Consider the following 21,702-nt stretch of genomic DNA (forward strand, 5'->3'; position numbering starts at 1 on the left):
AGAGTTATGCTCAGTGAAAACCTCAGAGAAGTTTGTTTTTCCTATCTCCAGACAGCACCACAGACCTTATGTGGACTCCCAGAGTCCAGGAACTGCACCCAGCAGCACAACACTGCTGAAATCTTGCCTTTTTGCATAGACCCTGGGGTGTGGATAAAGCTCACTGACTGATCTTAGTGGAGGATGAGAGTGCTCTGCAGTATCTCTGGAGTCCTCCCTACTTAGGTCCTGGAGTAAATGTGTCCTTATATGATTTTAAACTGCCACCTGTGGGCAGTGAGAAAATGTCTCTTTAATGGAATGTGTTCTGGAAACTGCTTTAAGGTTTTAAGGGAGTGGTTAAAGAGAAAAAGGTAAGCCAGGCAGGGGAAGTGCTTAAGAAAAAGGAAAGATCATTCTCCTGCCTCATCCAGCTGTCACAGATTGCCAAAGTTAGCTGATGGTTTCAGTGCCACTCTTATGGTTTTAACATGGCTTGCAGAGATATCTCTAAGATAGGTCTGTTGTCTATGTATGTGTTGATGGTGGACATGGGAGAAGAGCTTAGCTTCTTGCTTAGATAACCACAGAAGCATGGGATGGGAACTGGAAACAGGCAAATATGTCCACTTGCAGAGTAGTTTAGCAGTGGGCAACATTTGATGCATCAGTTAGAGGAGGGACAAGTAGTTTACAAATAGCAAATGGAAGTTGGCATTTGAGCAGTTATAGCTTCTAGGGTTAGATGAGAGGACCTTGTTTTATTTTTAGGTGATTCTGTAGAGCTAATTTCTGACACTATTTATTTGATTAATGCAGGTTATTATATGCTTTGTTGTCATGGCAAAGAGATCTTCAGGCCTGAGGATATGGGTGAAAAATTTACTAGAGTACAAGTGAGGGTGTGTAGATTTAAAGCTGAGTAGTTGCTCCCAGGCAGCTCCTGGGGGTGGGCTGCTCTGAGTCTTACTTGTGTGCATGGTAATTGATTGTACCTTTACTGAAGGATATGTGATCCTATGCTTGAAAAGCTCAACATCAGTGGGTATGCAAGTGTGACCTAACAAGACCTTGCTGCCTCAAGGTCCCATGAGAGTCCTGAGAGGACTCCCACATGAGGTTCTGAGGCCACATGGCACACATCGGCAGGATCAGCCTCTTCACAGCACTTTGTGCCGTTTCATGCAGTGAGTTGGTCAGCAGGGCAGAAAAAGCAGGCAGAGTGGCTGGAAAAAAAGAGCAAGGGCTGTCCCTGTCTGGCAGAAAGAGCCCCAGGGGTGGTAAGAGACAAACAACTCAATATGAGCAAGCAGTGTGCCCAGGTGGAAAGCAAGCCAGCGGCATCCTGGCTGGGATTAGAAATGCTGTGTCCAGCAGCTGACTGTCCCCTTGTACTCGGCTCTGGTGAGGCCACACCTTGAGTATTGTGTTCAGCTTTGTGCACCTCATTACAAGAGGGATGTGGAGGTGCTGGAGTGAGTGCAGAGGAGGGCAATGAAGCTGGGGAAGGGCCTGGAGAATAAATCTTATGAAGAGCAACTGAGGGAGCTGGGGATGGTTAGTTTGAAGAAGAGGAGACTGAGGGGAGACCTCATGGCTGTCTACAGCTACCTGACAGGATGTTGTGGAGAGGCTGCTGCTGGTCTCTTCTCACAGGTAATTAGTGATAGAACAAGAGGGAATGGCCTTAAGCTGTGACTGGATAGGTTTATACTGGACATTAGAAACCATTTTTTTCCCAGTAAGAGTGGTCAGGCTTTGGAATGTGCTGCCGAGGGAGGTGGTTGAGTCACCAACCCTGGAAGTGTTCAAAAGTCATTTGGATGTGGTGCTTGGGGATATGGTTGAAGGGTGAATGTTGTAGAGCAGGGATCACAGTTTGACTTGGTGATTCTGAAGGTCTTTTCCAACCTGAATGCTTCTGTGATTCTGTGCCCCAGGATTTTCTTTCTGAGTTCTGTGCCCTAACTGCTGAGCTTCACAGAGTCCTACTCTCTCTGCTATGAATCTAGCATTGTGTTTTTTTAACTGGAACAGATGAACTGCTTGAATATTCACCCTGCTTCCTGGACAAATTTTTACAGCCCAGGTGAACTCTGGCCTAGTTTAGAGTGATCTTGGATGTGTCTGTATCATTCCCAGTAGGCATGACCTTACTGGTTTCTGCTGGGTCTCACTTCTGGTTTGCATTAAACATGAGAATACAGCTCCAGACTTGTCACACACTTCCCAATGGAACTTTTCAGTTTGCTTTTGCAGTCAGCCTGAGCTCACTATGAATCCCTCATAAACAGCTGCCCTTCTAACTTCCAGTTGCTCACTGGAATTTAATAAAAAATATATAAGGGGTTAACAGTAATGACAAATCAGCAAACTGCATTGTTTTTGTAGTTAAAAAAATAGCCCTGTGTTTTAAAACCCAGCAGTGCAGGGACTTCACTTTTGGGCATAAAATACTTAGTGCAAATAGATTCTGATCTTGTTTGGAATGCTTAGTACTTCTAATGGCACTGCTGAAAAAGGTGTCAGTAACAACAGGGCCTGCAGGCAAGCAGATGGTTATAACTTCCTTTAAAATTTATACATGTCAGCATTGGGTTTTTTTTGTTTACCATGTAAACTACCAGAACAATTAACAGTCTGAACAATCACAGGATTACAGAATGGTAGAGATTGGAAGAGATCATCAAGTCCAGTCTCCTTGCCAAAGCATGGTCACCTAGGGCAGGTCACACAGGATGCAGGAACCACAGATGAATCTTGAAAGTCTCCAGATAAGAAGACTCCACAACCTCTCTGGGCAGCCTGCTCCAGGGCTCCAGCACCCTTACAGTAAAGACATTTCTCCTCATGTTGAAGGGAAAGCTTCTATGCTCAAGTTTACATCCATTGTTCCTTGACTTATTGCTGCACACCACCGAAAAGAGATTGCCCCCCTCCACTGGACACCCACCTCTCAGATGTTTAGACATATTGTAATATATGTAGGAGACAATATTTGTATTATGCTGAACAGTTGCTTGAATGGATCTGAAGTCACAGTATCACAGTATCACCAAGGTTGGAAGAGACCTCACAGATCATCAAGTCCAACCCTTTACCACAGTGCCCAAGGCTAGACCATGGCACCAAGTGCCACATCCAACCTTGCCTACACAGAGATGGTTTCTGCAGAAAGAAGAAAAAAAGAAAGTATGCCTAAGCAAGCCCATTTCTGGAAGAGGACTATCCTTGTTTTGTCAGCACTTGTTTGCACAGACCAAGAGTGTGGGTATGAATTGGAGGGGGGCAATCTCTTCTCGGTGGTCTGCAGCAATGATACAAGAAACAATGGATATAAACTTGAACACAGAAGGTTTTGTCTCAACATGAGCAGAAACTTGTTTACAGTGAGGGTGACAGAGCACTGGAACAGGCTGCCCAGGGAGGTTCTGGAGTTTCCTCTGGAGACTTTCAAAACCTGCCCGTATGCATTCCTGTGTGAACTATCCTAGGGTACCCTGCTTTGGCAGGGGGGTTGGACTGGATGATCTCTGGAGGTCCCTTCCTACCTCTAACATTCTGTGATTCCGTGATTATCAGTGCATTATCTTGCATTCTAAGCAATATATCTAGAAAGTAGCATCAAAAAGTTTTACTGTTTTTTAAGTGGCTAAGACATTAGTAGAAGATATAGGATGTGCTCTGCTTATCATCTTCCTCCTGATGTCTCCAATAAGCTAAAGTCTTATTACTAGGTCTCTTCCAACCCTGATGATACTGTGACACTACAATTTAATGTGCCCAAATGCAGGCATTTCATATCTCTGCCATAGTAATAAACATTTCATAGCATATATTCAGTGACTCCACAAGGTCAGAACTTGATATGATTTCCACTCCAAAAGACACACACACAAAAAAAAACCCCAAACCAACAGCCCAAACAAACAAGCAGGAAAAGCAACACAATTGTTGTACTCCAAATACTGGAGTCTTCACCCAAAGGTTGCTCCAGTTTCTGTTGATACTGTCAATTGCTACATCACCAAGCGGTTCAGGGGTTAGAAATAGCATAGTGAAACAGAAATAATGTATGGGATTTAAAGTTGCTGGCAGCAGAAAAAAAGTAAGGGAGGTATAAGTGCAACCTTAACAAGCTTTAACTGGTAAACTAAAAATAAGATTTGCTCCAGGCAGTAAGCATCCAAGACAGAGCACATGGATCTGAAAACTCTGAGAAGCTTTCCTTAACAAGTAAGAATTGCTTTCCCATGCCACCTTCTGAGTATCCTGCAACACTTCACTAGTGCTGATTTTCAAAACCAAAGGATTTGTGGAGTTCTCTTTGGGTAGGGACAGTCTTCCTGTCCTGCTCCTTGCATACTGCAGCTCATGTCCTCTGCTAAGCCACCATGCTGTGGCTGTTGAAGCTTCCTCAGATATCCTTACTCCGAAGCATTTTGACAATGCTTTTTGTTGGACTGACAAGGTGGATCCAGCTAAAATGGGCACCACTGCCTTTGTTTAAAGGTGCTTCATACATGAGAAGCCTTGTCCTGGTAAAACAAGGCCACCTTCACCTGCTTGTTCCATCTATGCTCTGAGACTCTTGCAACCTCGTGCTGAGGCAGCTGAGCTTCTCAGGGGCACAGCCATGAAGGAGACACTGTTTATTAGAAGCACTGGAGAAGAGCAAACAGATTTACTGAGCTAAGGTAAATCTCAGGGTTGCTTAATGCCCAAAACTAGTGACATTATTGTTCTGTACTGCTGAAAGGACCTAGATAACTTCTTAATTGTTGATCTAGCTGTGTATATGTGCAGAATCACAGAATCAACCAGGTTGGAAGAGACCTCTAGGATCGTTGAGTCCAACCTATAACCTAACCCTTCTAACTAACTAAACCATGGCACTACTTTTATACACCTCCAGGGATGGTGACTCCACCACCTCCCTGGGCAGCCCATTCCAATGCCAATCACTCTCTCTGCCAACAACTTCCTCCTAACATCCAGCCTATACTTTCCCCGGCACAACTTGAGACTGTGTCCCCTTTTTCTGTTGCTGGTTGCCTGCTTCTGTGGGGCAAATACTGTGCCTAGATTTTGTAGCTGTGCCAAGACACAGCTGAGACACAAGTTTCAGCCCAAACATAGAGCTCCTCTGTTGCCAGACAATGCGACCAGGGAGCAATGAAAGGTTTGCTAAGAGGTTGAAGTGATCTCTTTGTGGTCTTTTTCCTTGTTGAGATACCATTACAGAAACGTGTATCACAAGGGTTACCTGGCTTTTGTAAGCACTCTTGTTGTGCTTCCTTCATTCAAAGCCTTTTCACTCCCCAGCACGTGTGATGCAGAGCATGCTACGTGCAGGGGCAGCGGGGGATCAGTATAACTACCCCCCCCACTCAGTTGCACTCCTCCAGTTTTACTTTGCCTTTAACTGAAAGTTAGGCAGAGACAGAAGAAAAGTCGGTGCCTTTAAAAGCAACATTGGGCCAAACGCTGCCTGACTGTAAATTCAGGCTAACTCCCACTGCCCTTGCTGAACTAACTGGGCTCTGAGTCATAGAGGAGCTTGATCTGTGTCCAGGGGAGTTTCTGGATGATTCCCTTACTCTTAGTGGATTTAAATTTTTTGGTAAATACTCAGGTTTCACAGGAGGAAGAAACGCTGCCCACCCACCCCAGAAGAGTTTGTATTCCCCTGTGTCCTCTCAGTGCTGGCCAGGCTGGCTTGGCTGGCTGAAGGCACTTAGCTAACTCTGCTGTAGCTGAGGGTTTAATTAAATACAGCAGAAAGTTTTTAAACAAATGTCCAGCTCTAGAAGATTGGGTCACAGAGGTGATGGTTTGGGGCTGCCTATTGTATTTCCATCATTCTTTCCTTTCTGTTAGCACAGTTTTATTCACAGGCACCTCTGAAGACTGCTAAGCTCTCCAAGGGGTTGCGAAAGGGCTGTCTTTTGAAGGGCTGCCAAGGATCAGCTGTGTCACACAAGTGCATGCCAGTGAAAAGAACTTCAGTGCCCTTAGAAGCAAAGCATCATAAAGTTGTACTAAGGGAACAGGAGATGCTGGGATCCTTGCAGGAATCCTGTTAAGTTGATTAACTGTCAAAAGGATTTTCCTGGGTGGTAAGGGCTATAGTAATGTCAGGCTGTGGGTTTAAATGGAGGGACACAATGAAGCTGACATCACAAGTGAGGGTATTCTGCAGAAACTACCATTTGCTAAAACACCCAAAGTTGAAAGAAGATGGAAGAAAACCCTTGAGATATTTTTTTCAATGTAATGGTACATGAAAATATTTCTTGATCTTAGTATGTATGTGATGTATAAACAGGAAAAGAATATCAAGTGATTTATGGTTTTTTAGATTAAGCAAAGGCTTTATATTTGAGGTTGGTTGCTTTTAAAAAGACAGAAAACAAAACAAAAAAGCTTTCCCTTCCTACTCATTCAGTAATTTCTGTAACTCAGTGTGTGTGTGCAGTGTAATTTTCAGATGAATGTAAGTGGGAAAAGTTCTGTTCTTGATGTTTCTTCTATCTTTACTCATTGCAAAACTTAGGTAAGCCTTTTATCCTTTATCTATCTTTGCCCTACACTGGTTACAACAATCAATCTTTTTATGATTATTCAGGCAGTTTAATTTATCTTTCCTCTTCCCAGTTGCCCAAGCAGACCAATAGTCTTTTGTTTACTTAAACTTCAACTGTGTCCTTCTGGACTGTGTGGAGACAACCAGCCCGGGACAAAGTCCATGGCAAAAGAGTTAAACTGACCCTGTTGCATGACAGCTCCATTCAGAGGTTTGCCCCTGAATTAACTATTTCTGTTGCCTAAGAGCCATTGTCATGGTCCAATATCCAAACTGGAAGGAGAAATGTTCAGAGTAATGCATTCCCTAAGCCAAGTCTAGAGGCACTAGAGAGCAGGAAGCCCAAAAGAGAGGTACAACTGTCTTGGGGATAGTGAACTGATTTGGACCCTGCATGAGCAGCCTCCCTTCTTTTTCCAGCTGTTGGCACAGTGGAAAGCCTTAAACACTCAGTTGAGACAGCAGCAGCCGCAGAGGAGGTGGGAAGCTGTAAGAGTGATGGTGCAACCAGCTGGATTCACCTCCAGCCTACTCCAACCCCATGGGTATATGCAAGGCTAAGCCATCATTCTTGCACATAGTCTGGCTGCAGCTGAGCTTTGGGATATGCCAAGGCATATGCCAAGCCATATCTCAAGGTAGGAGACAAAGGGAGGTGACAGGCTAAACTGTCAGCTGATGTCTGCGTGGGTCACTGAACTCTGCCTCTGCCCAGGGTCACGAAACAAGGACTGGCACTTTTGTTAGCGTTAGGCATGCCTGTGTAAATGTAGCAGCAGGTGTGAAGAGATCAGAGTGAATGACAGTGGTTTAGCTCAGGGAGGCCAAGCTCTATGCCTCCTGCAACAGCCTTTGAAACCTGAGCTATGAATCTAACTTTACACCAAATTCTAGCCCAGCTTTAGCCAGAGTCTAGGAACCCTTTCTGCTACCTGTCAGCTAAATACGTCTGTGCTTGTACAAAGCCCTCCCCTGCAACATTCAAAGTCTTGCAGGGGAGGGCAAGGGATGGAGATAATTCAGTGTTTGTATAACTGCAGTTGCAGCAGTCTAATAAAAAGATTTTTCTGCAAATCAATTGGTTTGTTTCTTTGTTCTTCAAAACAAGAAGGAGGAGGGGAAAATTTGGAATATTATTATTTTTGGGAAGGCTCACTAATATTAATACAGTCAAAAGTGTTATGCATGCACTATCCAGGCTCTACTCCTTTCCCCTGGTATCCTCTTCACCCTTGTACTGCTCCTCTGGGTCAATGGCTTTAGCCTGGAGGGAGTAACAACAGCATCCTAAGTACTTTGCTGGGATAAGTATGGCTGTGGTGGCTTCTTCCTCCTCCTCTAGGATCCACCCATAGTCACATTCAAGTTTCCCAGCACCTTTTACATTTTATTCTTTCTTCATCAGTCTGTAACTCTAAGTTACCTCCAAGTGTACTACATATGGTGCCTTTTGCCTAAGTTACAAACATGCTCTTGATTATTTTTGTTACCCCTCAGACAGATTTTGTTCTGCTCCCAGGGGTGTACTTCTCTTGCTGACCACTGGTGTGTGGGTCATAGCCCTGCAGCTCTCAAGCATTAGTCCATGCCCCTTCTCCATCGTTCTGTGCTTGTACTCCTCCACACCATCTACTGGGCCCATCTTCATGGCCTCCTTTCTCTCATACCAATCCTGTACTACATCATCCTGCTAATATTTCGTGCTACAGAGAACAGCTGTGCATTGCTACTATCTAGGTAATAGCTATGGTTATGGGGTCCAGAGATGAGCAAAGCCAGTTAGGTGTAGCTACCTGCTCATTAGAAAAATGGCTGTTACAGCAACAAACCCAACCAAAGAAAAGGAAAGCTGAAAGCAGGTGTAGGCAAATTCATGCAAAGCAAGGCTAACAATCATATAATCAACCAGGTTGGAAGAGACCTCCAAGATCATCCAGTCCAACCTATCCCCCAGCCCTATCCAGTCAACTAGACCATGGCACTAAGTGCCTCATCCAAACTTCTGTCCCAAGGCTGTACTACATCAGTACAAATTACAGCTGTCTTTATGAGGCTGCAGCCCACAGTGTGTCCTAGACAACCAATGTTGTAAACCTGGCTACTCCTGTTGTCTTGAGAGGTTGTCCCCATCCTGATCTAGGCATTCTGGAGCCTAAGATGCTGAATGTTGTGGTGCCAAACATGGATAGTATTGCCCAGTTCAGCCCAGTGATTGTCAGTTCACTCACCTTGTGCTAGGCTTCTCAGGGTCTGAAAGCCCAAGTGGAGCCCATGGCGCCACATGCAAGTGGCCTTTCAGTTCTTTCCGGGCCTCCACCTTACTCTAAGGGTGAGCTTGTGACCCAGAAACAAAACATGGGACAGGGGACTGGTGTGGGAGCCCTTTCAAGAAAGCAAGTTGAGACTTGGGCAGAGACTCACGTAGGTGTTGCTCTGCTGGTCAACTCCTGGTGCCTTTTCAGCCCCCTTGGCATACACCACTGCACCCTCATCCCTCACCCTGTCCTTGGCACTGGGGTGGTGGCCCCTGACCCTGCCTGAAGCCAGACCTCTGCCTTAGCCTAAGGTTCATAGCTGAAACTCCAGTGCCTTTGGTTCTCCTATGTCAGTAGCCTTACAATGGCCTCAAAGAGAGGCAGAGAGGGGTGGAAGTGTTTGGAAAAAATGCTGGTCTGGGTCAGAGCTAGGAAGGTCAGATTTAGTTAGGCAGTAGCAGAGGAGGCTCTTTTCTCTGTTTTGGCCTAAGCTCAGCATGGGTCACGAGCTGGGATGGCCTTGCCCTGTCACCTTTGCAAGGAAGCATGGCTGAACCCCACCTCATAAAAACCTTCTTTCAGGCAGCTGCAGAGAGCCATGAGGTCTTTCCTCAGCCTCCTCTTCTCTAAACAATCCCAGTTCCCTGAGCTGCACCACAGAGGACTTTTTCTCCAAGCCCTTCAGCAGCTTCATTGCCCTCCTCTGGATGTACTTTAGCAGCTCAATGTCCTTCTTGTAGCGAGGGGCTCAACTCATTTTATCATTTCACTTAATGACAACTCTGAGCTGGTTAAAAGGACATTTTTTTTCCCCAGGTAATTTATTAAAAAGCCTAACTCATTACTTTTGCAGCTCTTTGAAAAGGCTTATCATTGATACAGTGCAAAGGAGTTCAGTCCTGACAGTGAAACTTTGGACTATTTGATTGCCAGAAGCCTATAAATCAGTAAATGAAGTGGTTGTGTTTTTTTTTTTTTTCTAGTATTTGTGGGTGAGAGAACCTAAAAGAAAACATTTTAATACAATGTTATTTTTAGCCCTCTATATAATGTAACTGTTTTTTTTCCCTAAGAGAAAAATATCCATAACTTTTGTGATGTTAAAGTGAAACACTGGAATTAGAAGAGCAAAATTAATTGCAGAGCAATCGATTATCATCCAAGCAGAGACATGAGTCTAGGAAATGGGATGGAGTTTCTTTGCTTTCACAATATCCCTTCTGTTAGACTTCTTAATTTATTTTGCAGATAAACTCCAAAAGGCTAAGTCCTTGAGCTGCCTGTGTTCTGGGCCTAAGCCACTTGTTTATTATGGAAAGTGCATCTATCTCCATCCTTGGGGATAATCAGAACTTGACTAGACATGACCCTGAGCAATCCGATCTAATTTTAACATCGAAGTTAACTTCAAGGCTGGCTCTGCTCTGAGCAGGGATCCAACCAGATGAGATCAGGAGGATCCTTGTGGCTGGCTTCTTCCTAGGAGTTTCTTTGTAAATGTGTACGTGTTTGCATGCAAACAAGTACCAAAAGAAAGATACTCTTTGGCTCTGGTCTCAGGATGTAATTTTCACTGAAAAGGTCAGTATGAAATTTGTCTTAAGGCACTCTGGCTAAATCTGTGTTGTTATTTACCTTGCTCTTCTAAAGCATGTGAATATGGAAGAGTAGTTATAGGACAGCTAACCCATGTGCCTAAGGAGCTAGTATTCATGGATTTCTCCAAGGTAAATTTCTTTTTCCCCAAGATATTTGTCTCTCAAGAGAAAAAAGAAGTCAAGTCAAAGAGACCTGAATCCTGGGTGTTTGGACATTTCTATCTCCAAACCAGGCAAATCTAAAAATCCTGCCTGTCTGCACAGTAAAAAGTGATCTGCAGGAACAAGGCAGGGGTGGAAGCTTAAGACATGGTGGAGGCAGGTTGGTTGTGTCTCCAACAGCCTCTCTTGATCAGTCTTTGCAGATAGCCTATTTACAATTTCTCTAGATCATCTTTTTCCTTTTCCTCCCTCTATTCCTGCTCTCCTTTCCCTCCCTCTATCCCTGCTCTCCACTTATTTTTCTCTTCTAGGAACAGCACTTAAATCCCAAACAAACCCTTTTTGAACAGCCTTTTTAATGTACGTGCTAAAATGTATGTTCACAGGAGAAAAAAAAGGCTATTAGGAGTTAGGAGAAAAAGCCTCCTAGGACACATGATGTGTCCTGGTTTTCTAATATGCAAACATGGAGATGCTTCAGTTTTGGGAAGAGAATACAAAAGTTTAGTGGATCTTGGCAGCTGCTCAAAACAAGAATGGTGGCAAAACTTCTTCACTCTGATCTCTGAGGTTTGGTGATTCTCAGGTTCAGGTTCCTCACTGAAGCCTGAAAGTCTTGTAATCGAGTGCTCATCTGCAGCCAAAGAAAGCTGTGTAAGGAGATGAAAATTGCTTTGCAACAGGTTAAAGGAACAATATAATTGGGAAGTTGCAGAGAAAGGTAATCAGAGCTTAGGATGTTGTCATCAGTTGATGGCAACTTGTGTCAGTTCAAAGATTTGTTCCATCTTTCAGTACCTGTGCATAGGACTCCAGAGCAGCAAAGTAGATGCCAGTGTACATCACTGCAGTGGAGAGAAAAAGAAGAGAAAAACCAGAAAGTATGGATGGCAAAGTGAGGATCTGCCTATCAATAACTCACTCAAGAAATCTTTCAATCATAACATGAAGTTCAGGGATGAAAAATCTCCACTAACTTCAGTGCAATATTTGCATTCTAAGGAATATTTAAAAAGGAAAATAGAAGTACTAAAAATTGAATCATGGCAACTGTTTCACTGAAACAGAGGGTTTGATTAAAAGGAAAATACTTAATGCCTGATTAAAAGGAGTATAATTAATGACTGATTAGAAGGAGCATAATTAATGGCTGATTAAAAGGAGTATAATTAATGACAGCTGCATATGCAATACTGATTTCTGTAATGCTTCACCACAGCAGGTCACTGTGAGAGCAGCATGAAATGATGTTTCTGGAGACAAATTCAATCTATAATCTTGAAATGAAACATTTAAACCAGAAATGGACAAGCTGTCATGGAAAATGGCAGCAGCTTATGCAACCTTCTCTTGTTGACTTGCTTTGAGTCCTACCAAATGAGGTGAAAGATAAGAATGTACTATAAAATCCCCAAGAACCAGCACTGAGTATCAGGTTTGCTTCTTTGTTAGCATTTCTCCTTCACATCTTTCCTTCTCTTAACGATGATTAGTGGACTGGAGCAAGGATTGTCCTCTTGGGGAGCTGGGTGAGGGTAGGCTGGCAGGGTGAGTGAGTGGCCACTGAGGCAGCAGTGCTGGCTACCAGCAAACTTAGAGGTGGTGAGGCAAGGATGTGCAGATCCAGCATGCTCATGTCTCAGAAGCTTTCAGTGTGTTCCCAGGCAGGGTGTGAGCACAGGAATACGTAAGGTGACATCAAGTCAATCAGGCAGAGTGCAATAAATTGCCTTCATAGCACCCCAGCTCTCCGTCATGCTTTTCATTTGTGACCATTAATTTCCAAACTGAGTTTTTAGTGCCTTTAAAACTGGGCAGATGAGGTGCCTTTGATACCTTGTTTGGTGGTCAACAGCAAGCATGAGCTCTGGTGTAAGATGAAGACCAGCTGCTAAAAGAACATCTGAAAGTGGTTTCTAAAGCCATCTCAAAATGCTGCTGTTTCTTCCAAGTGTCTGTGGTTTGAGAACTGGTGGTGCAAACAGGGTTCACTTGTGTTCTCGTGCTCTCATAATGGTGAAAGCTTTTTGTCCTGGAGGCTTGGAGACACTGCTGCAGGGCGATCAGACTGCTAAGTCTGGCCTAGTTTGGGTTTTTCTCTTTCCTGAGGACACTTGTGCTACAGTCTCTTCCTTATTTTCTGGTATGATGTGATAAGTTTAGGGACAATAATCCTGGGCACTCCTCTGAGAAAGGGAAAAACCAGCATCCAAAGGTGTAGTGAAGACTACAACTTTGGCATCCAAACATGAAAGCTGTTGCACACCTTGCAGCTGCAGAGGATAGCATGTGCCTACCAGCACTACTGAGAAGAGCACTGTAATGGATTTCCCTCTAGTGATGAAATATGCCAACTACAGATTATTCTCACATACCTAAAGTACTGGCACAGTGAGAGTAATTGCTTCTCCCTTCCTTACAAACAGCCACTTGGAGAGGGGAAGGAAAAATAACCTGAAGTTTATTTGATCTAGGATACCGTGAAGTCAAAATGTAAATAACAGGACTCATTAGCATTACCCTCCCCCAAAAAAAACCTCCAAACCACCAAACAAAACCACCTTCTTTTCCTTTTTTCAAATTAGAAACAGGGTTATGCACTAAATGCACCTTCATGTCAGGTTACTCTAGCTAAGAGAAACCCCCCCCAAAACATTACCTCTTAAAACAAGATGAGTATCATAATGTATGGGACAGGTGAGTTGTTCATTGATTTCTTAGTGCTCAGAAAACATCTCATCTACTCCAGGCCTAAAACTGTCACTATTTTAAGAGCTGTTTTCCTCTGTCAGGATTTTAAAATTATAGCAGGAATAAATGCTCCAAGCAAAAAAAAAAAAAAGTTAGATTCATATGTGGATTGATCTAATTTTGCTCAGCCAATGAAGGAATTATGTACTTACCAGGAGGGCAAAATACATCAACCCCTCTTTTGCTCTTAACAGTTCACAGAATCACAGAATTAACCAGGTTGGAAAAGACCTCTAAGATCATCAAGCCCAACCTATCACCTAACACCTTCTAATAAAGTAAACCATGATGCTAAGTGCCTCATTCAGCCTCCTCTTAAACACCTACAGGGATCACAGTATCACCAAGGTTGGAAGAGACCTCATAGATCAAGTCCAACCCTTACCACAGAGCTCAAGCCTAGACCATGGCACCAAGTGCCACATCCAATCCTGCCTTGAACAGCCCCAGGGACGGCGACTCCACCACCTCCCCGGGCAGCCCATTCCAGTGTCCAATGACTCTCTCAGTGAAGAACTTTCTCCTCACCTCCAGCCTAAATTTCCCCTGGCGCAGCCTGAGGCTGTGTCCTCTTGTTCTGGTGCTGGCCACCTGAGAGAAGAGAGCAACCTCCTCCTGGCCACAACCACCCCTCAGGTAGTTGTAGACAGCAATAAGGTCACCCCTGAGCCTCCTCTTCTCCAGGCTAACCAATCCCAGCTCCCTCAGCCTCTCCTCGTAGGGCTGTGCTCAAGGCCTCTCACCAGCCTCATCGCCCTTCTCTGGACACACTCAAGCATGTAGAGTAGATGCAACATGGTTTAGTGTAGCATGGAAAAATGCAAGAGAAAGTAGTCTACATGACCATGTACTGAAAATACAACATATGCAATGTTTCCTAGTGCATTTCTTAGTTGGAAGAAAATGTTACCTGAGATCACAGTTGTGCATTCTGCAGCACCTTTTCTGAAATGCAGTCATCCATTTTTTCAAGGGGTTAAAACAAGGTAAGCTGAAAGCAGGAGTATAACAGCAGCAGACAAATCTAAGGATATATCTTCACTGCAGAGCTCAACACTGGGGCAATACCTGCAATAGCTGAAGCAGCTGAAGCAGCATGGATGTGTTGGCATCATAGCATGCCAGTGTTGATTCAGAGTGTAGCTCAGGCCAGATCTTGGAGGTCTCTTCCAAACTGGTTGATTCTGTCATTCAGCCCACAAACACTTTGCACTGCATAGAGCAATGCTCAGATAAAATCAAACCAGACCAGTTTAAGAGGTCATCAGCACCCATGGAAAGTAGGCTCAGCAGCTTGCCTTCAGCTTTGCTCAAAAGCCCATGCAGACTTCGTGTGGGATCAGTATGTTCTGAATCTACAGGCCACAGGACTGTCACACCTGTAATTCAAATCCCTGCTGTTCACGCTGCCTTTGACCTTAATGCTGAGACCTCCATTTGCTAAACACATCTTTACAAGCAAAGCACCCACAGGACACCAGAAAGTGCAGGCAGACTGTGTCAGATCAAAGCATGCAAAGCCATCGAATGTACCTTTGCACTTCCCAGGATGCATAACCCCACAGTGAAGTCTGGAAACACATGGGCTCTACCCATGCACATGCTAGGTTACCACACACTGCTCAGTGTCTGTCCTGGAAGGACACAGCCTCAGACGTGCCCTAAACTAGACAATGGGCTGAGTGTTTCTAAGTCTGGTGACTTGGACATGGCCCAGACTCACCTCCAGGAAGACCAAGTGCACACGTTGCACATGGGTCTGACCTTGTGTACCTCTGGCCATGTTAGGGCAAATTCTATCCCATAGGTGAAAGCATCGAGTTTCTCCCTTTAACTTTCTTCTGCTATTGATCGTTAGTGTCTTAGGACAGTTACACTAATACTGGCCAAAAGGGTAAGCCTTGCCTTGCCTTGTATTGCCTGGAGAAACACAAAGGGCTGCTGTTGAGATTGCAGCTAAAAAAAACCCCTCTCATAGAAAACAACTACACAGCTGCCATGCAAATAGCTGCAGGGGCAAGAAGTGCTCCAGAGGCCAGGATGCATAACCCATAATGAAGTCTGGAAGGACATGGGCTCTACCCGTGCACATGCTGGGTTACCACGCACTGTTCAGTGTCCAAGTGCAGGTGATGTCCTTGCCCTTGCACCCTCACTAACTCTTCCCCTTTGTTTTGCAGAAACCAGCCAGAGCTCCCTTCAAGTCTGATTAAGGCAATTGCTCAGTCTCTTCTGAGCAGCTCTTCTCAGTGTGTAACTACCTTCACAGGCTGCCAAGAATTTAAAACCCAAAGCCCTTTTGCTGCACTCACACTTTGCTGTCTGTTGCAGAACTGCAGTGGTCACACCCCAGTTGTTCAACTGCATTGCAAGCTGTGCTTTCAGACCCGAGAAGTCAAGGAGGAGACATTCCACTCCTGTGGAAGTAATCTGCAGCTGACACATCCCACACCCACGGTCAGCACTTCCAATATTCAAACAAAGGGTACATGGAAATAAAAGGAACAGAAAGTAAGCTGCACATCTATTGTAACTAAAATATCTGAGCTAGGAGCTTTCCAGAAACGTCAAACAAAATGATCTTGTTCCTGAAGAAATTAATAACCGAAGGCAGACGAGCATTAGAAGAGTCTTATACCCAAGACACACTGGAAGGTCATCAGAACTTATTCATCCAAAATACAAAGAAAAAATAACTGTCATAGGCAGGGGGAAAGTTCTTAACCAACCACTGAATACAGGTCACTCTTGAAAAATGTTGCAACACATGGCATAACTTTGAAGAAGTGACTAAAAAGTACTTTCACATGAAAAAAGTTTGCCATTTGGGATCACAGGGTAATTCCAGCTGGATAGGAGCTCAGGGCACATCAGCCAAATCTCCCAATAACAGCAGGGCCAGCTCTGAGCTCAGACTGAGTTGCTCAGGGCCTTGTGCACTTCATCCTCTTCTTAACAAAATGGATTTCTCCCCCTTCAAAGTAAGGGAGAGACAAAAACAAGAGAAGAGGCTGTGCTGTTTCAAACTGAGAAACCGTCTAGGCCAAGACCTTGAGTCCAGTGATGCATCACCAGATGGGGCATCAAGAGCCACCTTAATTTGTGTTCTTCACATATGGCCCCAGGCAGCTTCATCTGATGCCCCAGCTGTGTACTGGGAGGGAGGGTCTCTCTAACCTAGTCATAGCAGCCACAGTTTTATACCACTAACGAGCCACACCACCAGAATCCTTGCTCCTTGCTTCCTTCCCCTCCCCACTGTTTGGGATCTTATTAGTGTCTATATATATCTGAGAGGTGGGTGTCAAGATGAAGGAGACAGGCTCTTTGCAGTGGCACCTGGTACCAGGACAAGGAATAAATGATGTAACTTAGAGCACAGGAAGTTCCACCCTGACCTGAGGAGAAACCTCTTTACTGTGATGGAGCACTTGGAACAGGCTGCCCAGAGAGGCTGCAGAGTTTCCTTCTGTGGAGACTTTCAAAGCCAACCTGGATGGCCTGGGTGGTGTTCCTGTGTGGCCTGCCCTCAGTGATCCTGCTTTGGCAGGGACGTTGGACTCAGTGATCTCTGGAGGTCCCTTCCAACCCCTAACATTCTATGGTTCTATGTCTCTGTAGCAAAGGCCCCTAGAAATGCTCTCACAGAATCGCAGAAACATTCCGGTTGGAAAAGACCCCCAGGATCACCAAGTCCAGCCCTTACCCCTACTCTGCAAAATTCACCTTTAAACCATATCCTCAAGCACCACATCCAGATGACTTAAACACCTCCAGGGTTGGTGGCTCAGACACCTCCCTGGGCAGGACATTCCAAGGCCTGACCAGTCTTTCTGGGAAAAAAATGCTTCCTAATCACAGAATATCAGGGGCTGGAAGGGAGCTCGGAAGATCCTCTAATCCAAACCCTCTGCCAGAACAGGTTCACCTACACATGATGTATGATGGCCAGTCTAGACCTACGCAGTCACAGTTTGAGGCCAGCCCCTCTGGTTCTGTCACTATTTACCTGTGAGAAGAGACCAGCAGCAGCCTCTCCACGATGTCCTCTGAGGTAGCTGTCAATGGAGTACTACTCATTTGAAGGCCACAAGAGAGGTGTGCCCAGAAACCTGAGGGGTACAACAGCTGTGCTGTTTGGCACAGTGTGGAACAGACATCTCAGAATGCATCTTGTACCAATGTCAGCGAGCTCACTCTGCTCTCCTTGGTTTCATGGAAGATAACAGCTTCACATCTAGTAAAAAATATTTTTTTAATGCTTTTTAATTAAAATTAAAGTTCCAATACTTAGGGTAGCTCAATCTGGCTGCAAAATCCATGCATTTGTGTTGCTGTTACCTTCAAGGTTTTTAATCTGCAGGTACAGATTGTTTTCACCTGGATTAGAAAGAAAACACTCTCTCAAAGTCCCCTTTAACTCATTTTGATCAGCATCTTATAGATCCTGTTGAATCTCATCCCACTGGCCTCAGCCCATTGACTCAGGCTGAACAGGTCCCTCTGCAGCACCTTCCTACCCTGTAGGAGATTAAGTCTCCCTCCCAACTTGGTGTCACAGAGGGCTAAGGGGAAGGTGCATAAGCAAAGGCCAAACATGACAGCTGAAGGCTGTGCACTAGATTTTGAGAACATTGTGCCTCATGAGGTCAATGAGGTCTGGGGATCCACTTCAGTAATGTCCTCCATAGCTGAGGGTATCACAAGTAGCAAAGCTGAGGTGGGATGCAGCAGAACTGGGAGCAATGAAGAACAAGTGATTAGGGTCAGGCTGTTTCTCTGAGTGGAGATAAGGGGTAGAAAGAGGGGTAAAAGAGCAGCTAAAAGATAATCAAGAAAGGAAAAGGATAGGAAGAAAGAAGATAAGGTATGCAAACAATGTGATCTGGGTAGTATGGAGCTACTTGCAGGCCAGCTCAGCAATAGTTCACAAGCTTGCAGGACCGTTCGGGATGGAAGGGAACTTAGGTGGCCTCAGCTCAGCATCCCACACACAGCTCTGACCAACTGCATTTGAAAACCTCCAAGGACTGACAAACCCAGAATGCTCAAACCACATCAGTCATCTTGCTCACACCACATCTCAGCCCTTCTGCCACGGCTTGGAGGCCATGGGGCACTTCCCCCACACAAGCAGCAAGCAGGTGATCCCAGGAGGCCTGCTTGCCAAAGCTGCATGTGACAGCAATACAGCCCTCCAACACTGTGTCCTCTATGTGCAGGATGGCTGCCTGAAAGCTTGTTCTCCCTTCTGCCCCACCTTGCCATCCACAGCAGTGGGAGACTGCACAAGTCAAGGTCAACCAAAGATTGTCCATAGCTAACTCCACTGTAGCACTTTGAATCCACTCTTTCCTGCAGAACTAAGGACAATGCACAAGAAAGCAGTTTGAACCAGGATACAACTCATTTGTGCAAACCAGGCTGCTTCCATATTTAGTAACTTGTGACTAACTCTTAAGTCCTTAAACAAATTGGTACCTAATAATTTAATCACTCAGTTCTTTGCACTAACCAAATTAACCAGGACTAGAAATGCCCAAATCTTTAACACCTCATTTTTAATTGACTCTTTATGTGACTTGCTCTGTGACTGCAATGCCAACACCCCTTCCTCAGGCACCAGATGTTACGATCTAACCATGTTCGTGTGGCCATAAGGCAGCAGAAGACCACAAGAGGTCAGCTAGCCTAGGCCCTGCTTCAAGGCCAGGGAAAGTTTCACTTAAAAATAAGCTGTCTAACCTAAAGACTTTGTCTGTGGCAGCTCCACAGATACCCATGAAGCCTCCTCCGTTGCTTCCTAGTTTTGGTGTATTACTGCATCATTGCTGGACCTGCGATCCTCAGATGTCCTCTGATCCTTTTCCTGTGGACTAGACAGTGCTTGGTGACTCCTGCCAACTGTGGCATCCTTCTTTTATGACCATGATAAAAGTGAACCCTATCTCTAGTTTATCACACAGAATCACAGAACCTTAGGTGTTGGCAGGGACCTCCAGAGAACATCCACTCCAACAATCCTGCCAAGACAGGATCCCCTAGGGTAGTTCACACAGGAATGCATCCAGGCAGCTTTGAAAGTCTCCAGAGAAGGAGACTCCACAGCCTCTCTTGGCAGCCTGCTCTGGTGCTCTGTCACACTCACTGTAAAGAAGTTTCTCCTCATGTTGAAGTGAAACCTTCTGTGTTCCAATTAGAGATTGGCCCCAGCCACTTGACATCCACCCCTCAGATATTTGTAAGCATTGATCAGATCTCCTCTCAGTCTGCTCTTCTCCAGACTAAACAGCCTCAGATTCCGCAGTCTCTCTTCCTAGGGAAGTCCCCCAGTCATCCTCGTGGCTCTCTGCTAGACCCTTTCCAGCAGGTGCCTCTCTCTCCTCAGCTGGGGAGCTCAAAACCTGGCACAGGTGTGGTGTCACTAGGCCAGAGTAGAAGGCTGGGGGAAGAACCTCCCTATCAAAACATTTGAATTCTAACTTTGTCCCTTGGTATTCACACCTTCTTGTAGGCAGGAAAATCTACACAAGAGACACCTTGAGCAAGGGATAAACTACCTGTTCTTTAACCTGACATAAGCCTCTAGTGAAGGTGTGGGTTTGTACTCTCCCTGTCAGTCTCCCAAGGGCACTCTGTGCCCACACAGACTCAGCTTTTGCACTGCTGCTGTCCTCTGGGGGAGTGTACCTAGCCCAGGGCAGCTGGGCTGGCTGATTTTACAAGTAGTGGCAACCCTAATATCTCCAGAACTCTTTTCCCACTGCAAAATTTATTTGACACTGGGCAATAAATAATTTCAAAGCTATTCAGGAGAACTATGTGATGGTTTGGGTGTTCCCTGCCCCCCCCCCCCCCCCCACTTTAGAAATCACCCAGACTAGTCTCAGCCAGCTCTGGGAATATAAATGAAGCTTATATTTACAGCTAGCACAATATACAAGCAGATATGTACAGTATATACAGTTATAGACAGAAATAGACAAGGTAAAGGGTATAGAATCATAGAATCAACCAGGTTGGAAGAGACCTCCAAGATCATCCAGGCCAACCTAGCACCCAGCCCTATCCAGTCAACTAGACCATGGCACTAAGTGCCTCAGCCAGGCTTTGCTTGAACACCTCCAGGGATGGTGACTCCACCACCTCCCTGGGCAGCCCATTCCAATGCCAATCACTCTCTCTGTGAAGAATTTCCTCCTAACATCCAGCCCAGACCTCCCCCGGCACAACTTGAGACTGTGTCCCCTTGTTCTGTTGCTGGTTGCCTGGCAGAAGAGGCCAACCCCACCTGGCTCCAGCCTCCCTTCAGGTAGTAGGTAACACAGAAACACAACAGCCCTCCCAGAAACCTGAGTCCCCAGGAGGGGCTCTCAACTGCTCTGCCACCTTCTCCCACCCCTCTCAACCTTACCCCAGTCCCAAGGGAGAATGGAGGCTCAGCCAAGAGGTGATGAAGCAAGGTGGGTTAGGCCAAGTGGCAGGTGAGGTTAGGGAGCTGCAGCTCAGGCAGAAGCCCAAGGCAGAGCGAGTGACACAGTGGCCAGAGCTATCTAATGGTTTCCTTTCCTCTTCAGCGAGGCTCTGAGGGGAGCAGGCACCACCACCGTTTGCCTTTCACAGCCTGGGGTCTAGTTCTTCTCACCCAAACATTCTAGCCTGCTTCAAACCAGCACACCACTGCAAAGTTTCTTTGACACTGGGCAGTAAAAAGTTCAAAGCTACTCAGGAGGAATCCTACACACTCAGTCATGGAATCCTAGAACCGCGGCTCCAAAGGCGTCAGCGCGTCGGGAAACCTCCTCTCCACCTTTCCAGTGCTTAACAGCTTAACGACAACGTTTAACTCAGAGGTGGGAACAGCATCTCTTACCTTCCTCTGCCGCCCGGTTGGTGTTCCGGCTCGCTTGATGGCTGCTCCTGTTTTCACCCTGCTCCTGCCCTCACGCCGCGGCAGCCGCAGCCGCTGCCTGGCACACGCCTGCCTCCCGCCGCTGTCCCGCCCAGCCCGCGCCAGCCTCGCCTGCTCTGAGACGGCGGCAAGCAGCAGGCCCACCTGTGCCGCGGGTCGCGCCAAGCGGCCACACACAGGTGCTTCAGAGGGCAGCTCCCGGGGCACAGCCTGAGAGACTGATTCGCAGGGTGGTGCCTGGGAGACCACACTGTAACCTGTATAAAACATTACCACTCCCTGATGTGGCCTCTCGCTGCCCTCACCTGTTCCAATTCACGCCTGCAGCCCCTGTCAGTGTGACTGCTTAAAGCCTTCGCCTCATCACCATCCAATGGCATGGTCAGCAGGAGCAGGGAGGTCATTCTGCCCCTGTGCTCTGCACTGGTTAGACCTCACCCTGAGTGCTGTGTTCAGTTC

At 45.8% G+C, this 21,702-nt stretch overlaps 1 long non-coding RNA gene across 1 annotated transcript; it reads right to left on the minus strand.

Moving 5' to 3' along the window:
- Positions 1–10,946: 10,946 nt before the first annotated feature.
- LOC135179027 (uncharacterized) lies at positions 10,947–21,461 on the minus strand. The gene is made up of 3 exons (XR_010303867.1): positions 21,205–21,461; positions 11,379–11,425; positions 10,947–11,214 (listed from the first exon to the last, which is right to left on the minus strand). It is a non-coding gene; the product is annotated as an uncharacterized LOC135179027 (long non-coding RNA).
- Positions 21,462–21,702: the final 241 nt, after the last annotated feature.

The sequence above is a fragment of the Pogoniulus pusillus genome, chromosome 10, assembly GCF_015220805.1.
Source record: "Pogoniulus pusillus isolate bPogPus1 chromosome 10, bPogPus1.pri, whole genome shotgun sequence".
In the NCBI taxonomy this organism is placed as follows: Eukaryota; Metazoa; Chordata; class Aves; order Piciformes; family Lybiidae; genus Pogoniulus; species Pogoniulus pusillus.